General features: G+C 50.4%; 1 protein-coding gene across 2 annotated transcripts in view; it reads left to right on the forward strand.

Moving 5' to 3' along the window:
- The first annotated feature begins 809 nt into the window (after positions 1-809).
- CARD11 (caspase recruitment domain family member 11) overlaps positions 810-14,599 on the forward strand; it is a 115,204-nt gene continuing 101,414 nt past the window's right edge. For both annotated transcript variants that reach the window (XM_072753256.1, XM_072753257.1), the window contains exon 1: positions 810-947. The gene's annotated coding sequence lies outside the window, so the exon portion shown is untranslated. The remainder of the gene's footprint in view (positions 948-14,599) is intronic.

Genomic DNA, 14,599 nt, shown 5'->3' on the forward strand with positions numbered 1-14,599 from the left:
GAGTAAATTAAAAGCGGGGACATCTAGAAACCACAATTTCTCTTACCAGGGTTATTCAGCAGAACTTTGAGAGCACGGGGGGGGGGGGGGGGGGGGGGGGGGGGGGGGTGCGTTGAGTACTCTGGGCCCAGGACAGGGAGTCGGGGGAAGAAAGGCCCAGTTGGCTCTGTCACCACGAAGTGTCTAAGAGAAGGGCAGGGGTCCTTGGCGGAGAGATGACCGCTAGGAAAGGCCAAGGAAGTTTCCAGAACTGAGGCTGAAAAGGGAGAGAGGCCTGGGGTGAGGGAGGAGGGAGCCCAAGGCTACAGAATTCCTTGCATCCAGCTCATTTGTGGGAAAAGCCTCCCGCCAAATCACAGGGAGGAGGTCTGGAAGTTCTTCAAAACGCAACCAATTCCTGTAAAGGACAGCCGCCTCACCCCCACCCAGAGCTGGAGAAGGGGGCGTCCCTGCCCAGGGCACCACCTGGGCCCCATGGGTTCCCCGGGCCGGGGCGGGGGGACCGGGGTTAGAGCTGGGACCCGAGCTCCCGCACCCCGGGGGTGGGGCAAGGGGCCCCAGGGCCCGCCCGCTCCCCCCTCCTCCTGCCTTCCCTCCCCCCCCTCCTCCTCCCCTACCCCGACGGGACCCAAACCCGCCCCGCCCCCTCTTCCTTATCTCTTTCTAACCTTTTGCATTTTTTAGTCTCATTTCCTGTCGGGTTTTGCATTTCCCTCCCCCTGCCAGCCTATGACACACTTTCTCTCCTTATTTCTCTCTCACCTCCTCCGGCCTCGGGACTCCGGCCTGGGCGGCGCGAAGCCCCCTGCTGGCCCTGCAGCCCCGGGCGGGCGGCGCCTGGACAGCGGCCGGCCAGGCGGTGGCGCGGGGGGCGGGGGCCCAGGGGGAAGCCGGCGGCCTGCGCGGAGGAGGCGGCGGGCGCGGCTGGCGGAGCATGAGCGCCCCAGGTAGGCAGGGCGGCCGCGGGGGAGGGGGCGCGGGGCGCGGGGCGCGGGGCGCGGGGCGCGGCTGGGGGTGCAGCGTGGGGATGCCGCTGCCTGGGGGGCGCCGTCCCGGCGGGGTGCGGGCGGCGGGGGAAGGACACGCGGGGGTGGGGGGAACCCTGACGCCGCGGGGCCCCGGCGGTGGGGTGGGGAGAAGTGGGGGGGTCGTGGGAGATGGCGCCGCCGGGGGGGGGGGGCGGTCGCGATGGGGGCGCGGCCGGGAGCAGAGCACGCGCGGGGCGGGGGCGACCTGAGAGGTCCGGGCGGCTGGACCCCATCCCTCCCCCACTCTCCCGGCCGCCCCCCTCCCCAGGCCTTCCCCTGCCATCCTGATTGCTTCCACTTTCCGCCCCACCGTGTCCCCTCCATGCCCCCCTGGGACAGTCTGCGTCCCGGTGTGTCCACCTGGCACAGCCCCCACAGCCCTCCCAGATCGGAGGGATGGACCGGGAGGGGGTCTGCGGCCGTGGCCTGGCAGGGTGCCCCTCTGTGCACCTGCCCCACAGAGAGGAAAAGAACCTTCTCTAACACCTGAAAGGACAGGAAGTTTCCAGACCACAGCGAGGAGGCCTGACTCAGACGCTCCCGAGAAGGTGGGGCCCCTGGGTGCCGAGGGGGGAAGGACAGCCTCTCCCATGGGGAGTGTATGAACGGGGGCAGGAGGGGCCCCTCCTTTCCAGCAAAGCCAGGTGGGACCACCCCAGCACAGGGTTAGGCTGAGAGCCTCCCCCTCCCCCAGCTCTCCTAGGCTCTGGGCCACAGGGATTTGAGGTGAGTTCTCCCTGCATGGCTTCAGAGCTCAGAGCACAGTTGGAGGGGCCACAGGGAGACACACAGGCTGTGGGGAACCGCAGCCTTCCCGGCTGCACCTGCCCTGCATGGACCCAGAGCTTTCTCTGAGCTGGGAGCTTCCTGGCACAAGCTCAGAGCGCGTCCGCAGAGGGCCGTTTGCTTAAACCTGGTCTTGGACCAAACTGACCTCTGTGCCCAGACTGCCCTAAGAGCCTTTGATTTATAGTTCAAAAAATGTGTCCTGACATTTACAACTCTCTTGAAGGGATAAGGTTATCAACCTACCAGAGAGGGAAAACGCGTTGATTAGTCGCTTGACAATTTCAGAATTTAGCCAAAACTCTCCACCTCTGTCCTTTCCCTGAATGTCCACTTCTGTTCATTCCCCCAAGGAAGTCATAACGAAATGATGGTCCTGCGGTGGGCCGGGGGTGATCTGAGGGCAGAGGGAGCCTCACTGCCCTCCAGCAAAAAGATTTGGACGTGTATGGATTATGTTAGTACCGGTATCGAGAGGGAAGGCTGCTAGCCTCGCCAGTCCAGTCTTGAGTCAGCGCATGAATGATTCTTTATGTGATTTTTTTCTTAATGGTGGTAAAGTGCGTAACATAAAATTTAGTTGGGTCTGCAGTTCAGTGGTATCAAGCACATTCACACTGTTGTGTCCTTACATTCCGAACTTTGTCATCTTTCCACTCTGAGACTCTGTCCCCCATTAATCGCTGACCCCCCACTCACCTCCCCTGGTTTCTGGCATCCACCCCTCTGCGTTCTGTCTCTGTGACTCCTCCAGGGACCTCCTACAAGGGGGTTCATACAGCATTTGTCTTTTTCTCGCTGGCTGATTGCAACGATGAGTCCTCAAGGCTCATCCATACTGTAGTGGGCATCTGAATTTCCTGCCTTTTTAAGGCTGAGTAATATTCCGTTGTGTAGGTGGACCTGGTTTTTGTTTTATCCGTTCATCCTCTTTTTTCTTTTTTAAGATTTTATTTATTCATAGAGACACAGGTGTTGGGGGGGCAGAGACACAGGCAGAGGGAGAAGCAGGCCCCATGCAGGAAGCCCGACGTGGGACTCGATCCAGGGTCTCCAGAATCACACCCCAGGCTGCAGGCGGCGCTAAACCCTGCGCCACCAGGACTGCCCTATCCGTTCATCCTTTATGTGATCTTCTAAAATGACTTGACTTGTGAACCTAACTGTTGGTCTAAAGATGAAGATCCTTGTTTGAGTTAGCCAGTGGGTACTGTCTAGGTGACACTGCACTGGGCACTGTGGGGGACACACGGAAGGGATGTGAGACCCAGATGTCCTTGCCCTAAGTAGATCATGCCGTGCCATCTGTGCACACCATTGCCAGAGCATACTGAGTCTCAAACCAGGTGGAACAGAATTGAAGGGAGGAGGACGGTGGGAGGTGAGGCTGGGACATGATAGAAGGTTCTAGAATGAGACCAGTGCAGACAGGGCAATGTCCTGGCCTAGTCTTCACTTTGCTACATAGTGTTTCTCTACCCTCCCAAGAGGAAACTAGTTTCCCAGGACCAAAGGGCTGTGTGTCTGGTATGACGATGACAGCAGGGCTGTGTGTCAGGTATGACGATAGCAGCAGACGGTGGAAGATGGAGGCAGCTCCTTGCAGCACGTCACGCATGGAAGGCCAACTTGGGTCCTGATGTTCAGATGATAGAGATGAAGAGGAGCTTCGGAGGTTCAGTGGAGCTCCTCAAGTCCATTTTAAAGTCCCTTTCTGCTCCCTCTTCCCTTGTGCCCGTGCTCAGACTTGGAGGCAGTGCTCCCTATGATGGGGACAGGGTTTACAACTTCGTGTGGACCAGGATTCCCAAATGACCACCCAACACGAGCGTGACTGCTGTTGTGTGCACAATCTGATCTGTGAAACTATTTAAATAATCTAATCAAGGGAAGAAGGCAATAGGAGGTCCATGCTCCACCTTTTGGGTCCGAGGCTGGCTGGGACGGTGGGTAGATGCATCAGGCTGCGGCCCCAGACGTGGGTGCCAGTCACAACAGTTCATCTGTGCTCAGCCTGTGACCTTGGACAGCCCTGTCACGTCAGCCCTCTGAGAGTCATTTCTCCCCAGTGAAATACAGATATTAATACTGATTATTTTCAGGATCGTCGGTTACACCAAGCATAAAATGAGAAAACACGAAATGTGACAAATGACAACCTTTGCTAGAATTACCGAGATCCGGGGAGGAGGAGAGATCGGACACCGAGGTCCATCCAGATTGGGGGCTGGAATTCTAGCTTTCCCACACAGCCCAGCTGGGTGGACTCCCCTGCCTGGTTTCCTTGTCTGCAAACCCCACCTTCTAGGCAATTGTGTGGATATGCTGTATTATGCTATCAGCCTAGATATTTGAGTGGATTTGAACATAGGGACAGAAATAAATGAAAGGAGAACTTTCAAGGTATCCCCCTAAAAACACTTCTCTTTTAAGGACAGTTGAAAGCTGCAGGTGCCCAGATGCCAGCCCCGACCTGGACACACCTCGTGGGAAGAACATGCCCTGGGCATTGTCCCCTGAACTCTTTATGAGCTCCTCTTGCTCTGTGGGTCAGTGGTTTTAATGGGGTGACTGTTGTCAGGAGGGTAACCTCTCTGGTCATGATCTGTTTGGGGCTTTGAGATTATGATGTCACGTTTGTGTTAGGGTGTCCATGGCCCAGCACCAAAGAGTCATAGGAGATCTGTTCCCACCCTCCTGGGGCTTGTGTGCTCTCTTCCTGTGCCAGGACCGTGGTCAGGCTCCCTCAAGCACATCTGTTGTGTCACAAAGCTGGCAGGGGGGTCATTCCTCAGTGGATGATGCTCCTCACTAGTGGCTGAGCCAGAGGGAGGGGCGTGCAACTCCATACCCGAAAAGAGGGCTCCCTCCTCCCCGTGTGGTTTCTGTTTCAAGGGTGTAGGCTTCCTTCCTGCCCCACTCCCACTCAGGAATGAGCACTCCTCATACACACATGTAGCAGCAACAAGGTGGGGCCTCCCGTGCCCTGCCCACAGATCCTGGTGGTGCCATAAGGCAACATCTGTCAGACTCTGTTTTCTACAGCCACTGCCACTGCCTGGTGTTGGCCCCATCTGCAAGGAGGCGAGATCCTTTAGTGGGAAGATCTATGGTCTTGGAACCAGGCACACTGGGCATCCGCCCTGGCTCTGCAACACACCAGCTGTGTGACCTCAGGGAAGTCATCATGACTCTGAGCCTCAATTGAACATGTGTAAAATGGGTATAAAAAGGCCACCCCTGAATTAACATAGACCAAAGTGTTTCCAAATGAAGGTGCCCAGATGACTTCTGCTTTCAAGCTGTACTTCTGACTTGCTTACTTTTGATGGAGATGGGGGCAGGAGGTAGAACAGAGAGATGAGTTCAATACAACAGAGACCGCAGTGCTATCTCCTAATTTACAAAAAAATCAATGAGACGCAGGAATTGGCAAACTCTCCCTGTAAAGGTCCAGATAGTAAATATTTTAGGCTTTTCAAGCCAAATGGTCACTGTGGAAACCGCTCAGCTCTGTCCTTGCAGCGTGAGAGCAGCTGCAAGCATGAATGAGTGTGGCCAGATTGGACAGTGGCACAAAATGGGCAGTGCCGGATTGGTCCTTGACCATAGCTCGCCAACTCCAGAATTGGGCAACTTGACCCAAGGAGAAAATTCTTTTTTCTTTTTAAGATTTTATTTATTTATTTGAGAGCGAGAAAGAGAGAGAGAGAGCGAGTGCACAAGCAGGGGGAGGGGCAGAAGGAGAAGCAGACTCCCACTTAGCAGGGAGCCAGACTCAGGGCTCCATCCTAGGACCCTGGGGTCATGACCTGAGCCAAAGCAGCCGCTTCACCAGCTGAACCAGCCGCTTCACCAGCTGAACCACTCAGGCTCTGTAAGAGGAAAATTCTTAAAGGACATAGGCAAACAGAATATGAACACAGCAGCCGACACACTTCATTTATGAATTGCATGCAAAGTAATACAACAGGGGCGTGCCATTTTACACCTGTCACACTGGCAGAGGTGAAAAGGTTGAGGGGCAGCAGGCACTCACACACCATGACTTTGATAATATTTACCAACAGGATATGTGAATAAATGCTTTAGACTAGGAATCCCGCTTCTAAGAAATTATCTCACAGGTAAGACTGTTTCTGCACACCGATATTCATTGTAGCATTGTTTATCACAAGAAAAAGTTTGAAGCCACAAATGTGCCCCAGGAGTGAGGTCCATCCAATACCATGGAATTCTTTGAAGCCATTAATAATGGACCTGGCAGGACTCAAGAGGACGTCAGAGGAGTTTCTGGAACAAAAAAACATTAACACATATAAGAAACTGCTCTATAGGGACCTTGGGGAGAGGGTCTTGGTATTTATTTTGTATTTTGTACTGTTTATTTTGTGTCCTTGTCCCTCTTTTTTTTTTTCTTTTTTGTTTCTTAGCATTTGTTATCTTTTTGATTTAAAAAAAAAACAAAAAAATAAAAATAAAAAAAAAACAAAAAACAGTTATGGGCGCAGCCTGGGTAGCTCAGTGGTTTAGGGCCGCCTTCAGCCCAGGGCCTGATCCTGGAGTCCCAGGATCGAGTCCCACGTCGTGCTCCCTGCATGGAGCCTGCTTCTCCCTCTGCCTGTGTCTCTCCCTCTCTCTCTGTGTGTCTCTCATGAATAAATAAATAAAATCTTAAAAAAAAAAAAAACCGGCTATGTAGGGGCCTCTAGATGGCTCAGTTAGTTAAGCACCTGCCTTCAGCTCATGTCATGGTCTCAGGGTCCTGGGATCCAGCCCCTGTCAGGCTTCCTGCTCAGCGGGGAGCCGGCTTCTCCCTCTGCCCGGCCCCCTGCTTGTGCTGACTCTCTCTCTCTCTCTTTCTCTCTGTCAAATAAATAAATAAAATACAAACAACAGGGGATCCCTGGGTGGCTCAGCGGTTTGGCGCCTGCCTTTGGCCCGGGGCGCGATCCTGGAGTCCCGGGATCGAGTCCCACATGGGGCTCCCAGCATGGAGCCTGCTTCTCCCTCCTCCTGTGTCTCTGCCGCTCTCTCTCTGTCTGTCATAAAATAAATAAATTAAAAAAAACAAACAAACAACAACAATATAAAATTAGCTTAGTAGGAGACTCCACTGCTGGTGTCCTAGCTTCGCTGGGTCTCAACTGTCACCCTCTCAAGAGACCCTGACTTCTGATTTCAGCTGCATCTCAATAAGAGAAATCCCAGGGCCTCAGCACCCCTATCGAAAGGCAAAACACCTCCCAAATCTGAACAGCTGAAGAGTTTGTCCATCCACCCACATAGCCACACACCCAAGTGGAGACACAGGTCCCTTCAGGTGCCCGGGGTCGGGGAGTGTCTCGAGCCCCTGCTTTGCCTGTCCTTGTGTGTCACCTAAATGGAACCATAGGGCATGTTCCCTTTTACCTCCAGCTTGAGACTCATTGGTTGGTGCGGTGTGCAGTGAAACTGGGGTCCCTGTAGCCGCGTAGCTGGGCGGCACCGTGTAAATGCACTGCAGTTTCTCTACTGTTCTGGCACCGGTTAGCATCTGTGGGTTTGCACTTCAGGGCTATTATGATAAAGCAGCCCTGAATATTCTTATGGAAGTCTTAGTGGCAATGATCCTTTTTTTTTTTTTTTTTTTTTTTTTTTTTTAGTCTAAAGACGAACAGAAACCCTGTGCCAACATTATTGAGCTTCAGTAAATTGTTATTTTCGTGGATGAATGTTGGAATTAAGCACAACTGTGTCTTAATGACATGAGTGCTTCCTTCCTGGCCTCTGAGTAAAGGATTATGTGATTCATTGACATTTCCTAATGAAGAAAATGGTCTTTTTTTTTTTTTTTTTTTTTAAAGGGATTGGAGTGCAGTTGGTTTGGAGGGACACATAAGTTGAATAGTAGTGATAGCTCACACTTGCCTCCCAGGCTCCAGGCTCCAATTCTCAGGGGCTTTTCGAAAACAGGTGTGTTAGGCTCCATCATTCCTTGTGGGCACCATGGCCCTGAGCCATCCCTGTTTGTGGACCAAGAGAGGGGTATGGGGAGATCCCCTGTTCCTGGGAGTGTTCCCCATTTCTGCAAGTCCTGTCTTCCAGGGCCCCTATGGGAGGTTCTGCAGCATGGCTTCTACATTCAGGGAGGTTTTAGGTCTCAGAGGAAAGTGGTTCCAGGTAGGAGAGCCTCCTTTCTACAACTACAGCAGAGCACGGGGTGTTCACAGGGAACAGACCCATCCCTTTTACCCTTAGTGTCGGATACCACTTTTATGTAGTGTTGCATCTTTCTTAACTAATTTTAAAATACGCTTTTTAAGGGGCACCTGGGTGGCTCAGTGGTTAAGTGTCTGCCTTTGGCTCAGGGCGTGATCCTGGGGTCTCAGGATTGAGTCCCGCATCAGGCTTCCTGCAGGGAGCCTACTTTCCTTCTACCTATGTCTCTGCTTCTGTGTGTCTCTCATGAATAAATAAATAAAATATTTTAAAAAAAATTTTTAAATAATAAAATAAAATATATTTTTTAAGCCCAAACTTCTCTGTTTTGTGGTAGTCTGATTTACAGGGCCCAAGAGGCCCTCACGCCCTAAGCCAGTGGCCATCCTCCCTTGTGTGTCTGGGCGCATGGCACCCTTCCCACTCTCCTCCACCTACCAGGCCCGCTGTCCCACACAGGTGCCAGAGACCATCCTGTCTGTGCAGAGTCCTCGAGTGCCGGTACCCTTGCTTTCCCACATCATCCACTCTTCCCTTCTCTCCAAGGACCATTGCCATCCCAGTACAGATATGCTGCAGCTCCGTGCGCCTTTATTTTATTTTATTTTATTTTATTTTATTTTATTTTATTTTAATTTTTATTTATTTATGATAGTCACAGAGAGAGAGAGAGAGAGAGAGAGGAGAGAGAGAGAGAGAGAGAGAGAGAGAGGCAGAGACACAGGCAGAGGGAGAAGCAGGCTCCATGCACCGGGAGCCCGATGTGGGACTCGATCCCGGGTCTCCAGGATCGCGCCCTGGGCCAAAGGCAGGCGCCAAACCGTTACGCCACCCAGGGACCCCCTCCGTGCGCCTTTAAAGGAAAGACCAGGTCCCTCTGGGTTTCCTGTCCCCTAGCCGCTCCCTGCAGACATGGCTCTGCACTGCTCTCTACCAGCCTGCTGCTGCCACCGTAGCAGGATTCCACAGTGGGGACTTACTGTCTCTCAGCCCTGGAGGCTGGAAATCCCAGATAAGGTGCAGGCAGGGCTGGGATCTCCTGAGGCCTCTCCCCCGGGCTAGTACATGGTCGCCCACTTGCTTATCCTCTGTGGCCTTTCCCTCTGTGCATTTGTTATGTTGGATTGGGGCTCACCCTCACAGCTTCATTTTAACTTAACCACCTCTTTAGCAGCTTTATCTCCAACTACGGGTACCGAGGTTAGGGCTTCAGTGTGTGAATTCAGGAGATGCGGTTCAGCCCATCACCTTTAAAGCAGGTGTCTTTGGATATGTTGTCTACACTGTCATACCCCTCCACTGCCCTCTGTCTGGGACCCAGCACTCTATTTAAATAGTTCTTATCAAGGCCACCGATGGCCCCCTAGCAGCTTAGTCTAGAGGTCCATTCTTCATCCTTCCCAGACCTGACCCCAGCCTCACGTGACAGTCCACCCCCTCCTCCTCAGAACACAGCATTGGTTCGCCCTCTTGATCTTCGTCCCGCCTTGCTGACCACTCCTTCCTACTTCTCTTCTGATTCCTCCATAATCCTTGACCTCAGGGTCTAAGTGCCTTGGGCCTCCTCTCCCTGTGCTCACCTTCAAGGGTGGTCTCATCTGCTCTCACAGCTTAGGAGTGCTCCCTATTTCATCACTGCTAGGTCTCTATCACCTGCTTAGGCCCCCTCTTGAGCTCTAGATGCTAAGAGCCAACAGTCTCAAACTTGTCTCCCTGTACGTGGAGGAGATCTGGAATCCAATTTCTGACTCACCAACCCTGCCAGGAGCTCAGGCTTAAACATCTCTGAGAGGCTCCTGATTCCTCTCTCAGAAACAGGAGTGTTTCCACTTGCTCAGTGCAGAAATCGCACCAGCTCTGGCTAGGTCACGGAGAATGCTATTCTTAAGCTTTGTTGGGGCATCTTTGGGTGGAGACTTGGTCACCAGCAACTGGAGTATCGCATGGTGTGCTGGAGACACCCCTGGGCTCAGAAAGAGGGTACGTGGGGTCTGAGCCACTAACCCATTGGGCAGTCTTGGTCAAGTCCCTGCTCCCCTCTGGGCTCAGTTTCCTCTGATGTTAAGCAATTACACAGGACTTGGGATGGCACATGGGTTCCATCTTGAGGGCCAGTTCCAGGCAGCTAGTAATGGCTTGTGTGAGAAGGACCGTGCTCTGTGATCAATTACCCATGTCTGCTGTGGGTGTAAAACTGAAAATTGAAGTCTGGGTGCCCTGGATTAGTCATCTGTGCACTTGCTTGTCATGACCAAGAACCCTTAGAGCCTTAAAAATCCATGATTGTTCCATGACCTTGAACAAATCACTTCATTGCCACAAGATTTTGCTTCTTCACGAGCAAGATGGAGATAAATCATCCCTGCCTCCCTACCACCCCAAATTGCTCTGAGCAACACATGAGATGGTGGGTGAGAAATTGCTTTGAAAATAACAAAATGTGAGGTTTTATTGTTATTAATTGACATCTCTGGTCATGAATTCATGTTAGTCATGCCTTCCTCGGAACCATCTCTCTGGGCTTTGCTTTCATTTTCTCCCACTCTGGCAGGACAATGCCATTTGGATTTCCCTAGTGATGATGAGGAAGGGGATGACCATGATGTTGGGTGTGGGGCATAATCTTCTGTGCTTAGAAGATCTCAACATCTTTAACACCAGGGAGGGTGGCTTCCTCTGAGGACTTGCAGGCAGCCAGGGGTGTACCTCTTGTACTACCAGCCGTGCTTTGGTCCCCAGCACTTCATGATGCTTGTAGGGAACAAAAATCTTCCCCAAATAAAATTTTGTCCCCCTTCAGAGTTCATCCTTACTACCCAAATTCTGGAGTTAAATTAATTCTCCGGTTGGGCAGCTGGGAGTGGTTGGTCTTGCTCTGGAGTGGGCACTGCCCTGCAGGCTGTGGGAATCCAATGGAGAGACCCACATCGATCTGTTTTGTCACCTGATAAAAACATCCCTGTCCCCAAATCTACCCGTCTCTCTTCTTTCACCTTGAATGTTGTTAATGCTCTGTGTTTTCTGCGAAAATCCCAAACAAGAGTCCCCATTTGCAGCCTCCTGTATGCATTAACTTTTCCCTCAGACCCAGGGGAGCCATCTGTTCTTATATTATTTGGCTTAAGCGAAGCTTTGGGGGCATTTCTTCTTGCCAGTGGTATATTCTGAGTCGGATTCATTGGCCGGGCTCTTATTTATTAGCGAGGGTGTTTTATTGTAATGCGATTCATTTCCTCTGGCTTCATTCTCCAGCCTTTGTCAAGTTTGTCATGAACAATGTTTGGTGTGGTGTGAAATGAGAAGCATTCAGAACTTTTCTAAGACATAAAGGGTCTTTTTTTTTCTGGTTTGATTTCTTTTACTTTCTTTCTTTCTTTCTTTCTTTCTTTCTTTCTTTCTTTCTTTTTTCTTTCTTTCTTTTTGGTTAGGGGCAGAAAAATAAAGGACTTGTGTTTCCTGTAGGGCTGGAAACAGTGAATCAGATTTTTGTTTTGTTTAAAACCTGAAAATCTCAGGCAGGAGTTGAAAGTCTCTGGACAGAGCTGAACGCCGTGTTTAAAGCATTGGGGTGATACCCCTTCTCAGTGGGCCATTCCACAGGGGAGGGGGTGGCTACCCACAGGGACTGATTTGAGCGGGACCAACAGTATTGCCTGAGTCAAAGCACTGCCCGGGGCAGAGTGGGCAGTGACACTTCCTCCCTTGCCTTTCCTGTCCCGAGGGACATTTTCATGATTCAACACCTGGTTGTTATTCACAGAAGAAAAAGTATAGTAAGTGTGGGCTGTGCCTCCCGGCAGCCACAAAACCTTGATCGAGTTCACTGAACATCTCTACACCTCTCCTCATCTAAAATGGGGATAACAGCATTAGTAGACAAGATACCATCTACCAAGTGCCCAACATCTGCAGCAAGCACATCTCTCAGGGAGACACACAGTGAGGGTGCACACTCACGATACAGGTATACACTGCTCGTTTGCGGGGCCCTAGATCAAGCTCTGAAGGGCCCCTGCCAAATCTAAAATTTATTAAGAACAATTTACTCCTTTATCAGACCTCCCATATGTGAACCCCCATTACTACTCTTATCCACTTATTCATCCCTCACATGTGTCCTGCCCCGCATGCACCATCCACGGGCCCCCTGCTAGGTGCTAAGGATAAAAGGATGAAAAGCTGGAGTCCCTGCGACAACCAGCCTGTAATGTGGTGAGGAGATAGGTGTGGATGCACCCAGTAAAGGGGAGCAGCCGCGTCTGCCCTAGAAAGTCGGAAAGACTTCCCAGAGCCAGTCAAAGCTGAACAAAAAGTCTGGGAGAAAAGGCTTTTACCAGCGGAAGTGGAGAGGGCCTTCTAAGCAGAGAAGCAGCCTCCACCAAGCCAGGGAGGTGCAGTTAGTGTCAGGGTCAGACAAAAAGATGGGAAGGGGTCGGGGCAGAGGAAGGAGAGGCCACTGAGAGCCCTAGGCTGCCTTGCCAAGGAGGCAGATGCTGTCCTGCGGGTGAGGGCCAGCCGCGGGGCTGAGCAGGACCCACAAGCCGGGATGGATGTGCAGGTTCGAAAGATCACGAGTGGCAGCAAGAACAGATGGGAGACTCCAGGCAAGATGCAGGGCCCCCTCTGACGGGACACAGGCCAGGATTCATTTTATTGTTATTTCAAATAAACTTCACATTGAAGTGTAACATTCATACAAGAGACGTGCACCAACCCTAAGCACTCAGTCCAGGGAGGTTACGCAAAACACACGTGCCTGCGTCACTAGCACCCCGATCAGGAAATAGAAACCAACTGGCTAAAAAATAGTGTAATGAATGATAATAATGACTTTCAATATAGTTATAATTAATAGTATAGATATCTCCCAAATATGGCATGGGACATTGAGGTACTAAAAAATATTGGTAGTCAGGATGCCTGGGTGGCTCAGTGGTTGAGCATCTGCCTTTGGCTCAGGGCATGATCCCAGGGTCCTGGGACCGAGTCCCACGTCGGGCTCCCTGGATGGAGCCTGCTTTTCCCTCTGCCTATGTGTCTGCCTCTCTCTCTGTGTGTCTCTCATGAATAAATAAATAAAAATAAGTCTTTAAAAAATAAATAAATGGGCAGCCCAGGTGGCTCAGTGGTTTAGCGCCACCTTCAGCCCAGGGCATGATACTGGAGACCTGGGATCGAGTCCCACGTCGGGCTCCCTGCATGGAGCCTGCTTCTCCCTCTGCCTGTGTCTCTCCCTCTCTCTCTCTCTGTGTCTCTCATGAATAAATAAAATAAAAATTTTAATTAATTAATAAGTTAATTAATTAATTAAAATATTGGTAGTTTATTCCAAGTACAAACCTAATTGAGTGCTGGACAGAGCTGAACGCCGCGTTTAAAGCTTTGCGGTGATAACCCCTTCCCAGTTGGCTACCGGAGCGGCACCCACATTTTGCACATAGCCACATTTTGCACGTAGTGCTTTGTCAGTGACAGTCTGTTTTATGAATATTCCACATTTTATCTGTACTACTGTTGAAGGCTATCTGGGTTGTTTCTGATTATTTTGCCTTTGTGAGTAAGGCTGTTGTGAACATTCTTATGCTCATCTTTGGGAGGTTCATGCCTGTATTTCCACTCAAGGGTGGGTCCACTGAATCATAGAGTATGCTGATAGCTCTAGTAAATACTGTCAAGTCATTCTCCAAGAATGTTCCAGACTTACACTCCATCAGTGCCACATGCTAGTTCCAGCTGCTCCACATCTTTGCTCACACGTGCTATTGTCTGTTTCTTAATTTTAACCATTCCGGTGGGAGTGCAGCCAAAACAAATAGCTTTGTGGTTTTAATTTGCATTTCACTTATGACTAATTAAGTCAAGTCCCTTTTTGTGTGCTTATTGGCCATTTTGAATTTCATCCTTGGTGAAGCACCCCCTCAAGTGTTTGCCTGTTACTCTTCTAGGTTGGCAGCTTCTTATTGAATTATAGTAGTTCTTTATATGTGATATGTAGGAGCCCTTTGTCAGATGTAAGTATTACGGGTATCTTTCTTCAGTTTATGGCTTACTTTTTTTCACCTTCTTAATAGAGTCTGCTGATGAATAAAAGTTTTTAATTTTAACATAGTCCAATTTATGTGGATTTTTTTCTTATAGTCAATTATTTTTTGGAATCTTTTCAAGAAAGATTTATTTACCCCAGAGTTTATGGCTTCTTCTAAGTCTTTATTGTTTCATCTTTCACATTTAGATCTATAGTCCCTCTAAAGTGAATTTTTTCCTTTAAAATTCATTTTACTGAAGGATAATTTACATACAATAAAATGCACCCATTTTAAGTATACAGTCCAGTGTGTTTTGACAAATATATATAGCCATGTAATGACAATCACAATCAAGGTATAGACTGTTTCCATGACCCCATAAAGTTGCCCCAAGTCCCTTTGCCACTCAGGTGTGGTCCATGGACCAACAGCAACAGCCTCACCTAGAAGCTGGTTAGGAATGCAGACTCTCAGGCCCAGTCCCAGACCTGCTGAATTAGAATCTGCATTTCAACAATATTTGAAGGTACTTTGTATGTACATTAAAGGTTTAGAGGC

Source organism: Vulpes vulpes, chromosome 3 (assembly GCF_048418805.1).
Source record: "Vulpes vulpes isolate BD-2025 chromosome 3, VulVul3, whole genome shotgun sequence".
Taxonomy (NCBI): domain Eukaryota; kingdom Metazoa; phylum Chordata; class Mammalia; order Carnivora; family Canidae; genus Vulpes; species Vulpes vulpes.